The 1,035-nt window shown below is 43.7% G+C and overlaps 1 protein-coding gene across 1 annotated transcript in view; it reads left to right on the top strand.

The window, feature by feature from the left end:
- LOC108766747 (uncharacterized) overlaps positions 1-1,035 on the top strand; it is an 11,805-nt gene that overhangs the window by 2,002 nt on the left and 8,768 nt on the right. The window lies entirely within an intron of this gene.

The raw sequence follows: 1,035 nt of genomic DNA, 5'->3' as shown, positions 1-1,035 counted from the left end.
CGATACACGGGTCCGCGACCATTGCCACTTAACCGGGAGATACCGCGGTCCGGCACATGCAAACTGTAATCTATAAATAAATTATAAAAATTCATATACTATTCCGGTTGTATTTCACAACATGTCGGGGTACGACGCGCACTTTATAATTAAAGAAATCGCTACCGCGTACGACGGACATGTAGAACTCCTTCCGATAACGAAAGAAAAATATATTTCATTCACTAAACATGTCGATAGCACAAAAGGCCAAAATACAAATAATTTTCAGAAAAATTGTGTAAAATTACGATTTATCGATTCCTTCAAATTTCTCGCATCAAGTTTAGAAAAATTAGCGTCGTATCTCGAGAAGGATAAATTAAAAATTGTACGTTCCGAACTTTCAACGTTGTCGGACGAAGAGTTTGATTTGCTGTAAATCGTAAAGATATATCTTTCCGTACGAGTACGTTGACTGCGTTGACAAATTGCACGACACGCGCTTACCACCGCGCGAATCATTTTACAGTTCATTGACGGGCGATACAGTATCCGAGAGCGATTACGCTCACGCCTTGAACGTATGGAAGCGATTCTCCATCCGAATGTACAGCGATCTGTACTTGAAAACCGACGTTTTATTATTAGCCGACATTTTCGAAAATTTCCGAAATAGTTGCGTCGCGAGTTACGACCTCGATCCCGCGCATTATTATACACTGCCAGGTTTCACGTGGGACGCTATGCTGAAACATACGCGCGTAAGATTCGAATTGCTCACCGACATCGATATGATCATGTTCATCGAGCGCGGCATACGCGGTGGCCTCAGTCAATGTTCCGACAGATACGCACAGGCTAATAACAAATACATGCGTTCGTACGACCCATCGAAACCTTCGTCGTACCTTATGTACTACGACGTGAATAATCTGTACGGATGGGCGATGTGTCAACCATTACCGTACGCCGAGTTTCGATGGGTCGAAGACGTTGCGAATTTTGACGTGAGCGCGATCGCTCCGGATTCGTCTACCGGTTATATTCTCGAGT

The sequence above is a fragment of the Trachymyrmex cornetzi genome, unplaced genomic scaffold (genome assembly GCF_001594075.2).
Source record: "Trachymyrmex cornetzi isolate Tcor2-1 unplaced genomic scaffold, Tcor1.1 scaffold610, whole genome shotgun sequence".
In the NCBI taxonomy this organism is placed as follows: Eukaryota; Metazoa; Arthropoda; class Insecta; order Hymenoptera; family Formicidae; genus Trachymyrmex; species Trachymyrmex cornetzi.
The sequence above is the reverse complement of the archived record's forward strand: the minus strand, read 5'-3'. Positions and strand labels throughout refer to the sequence as shown.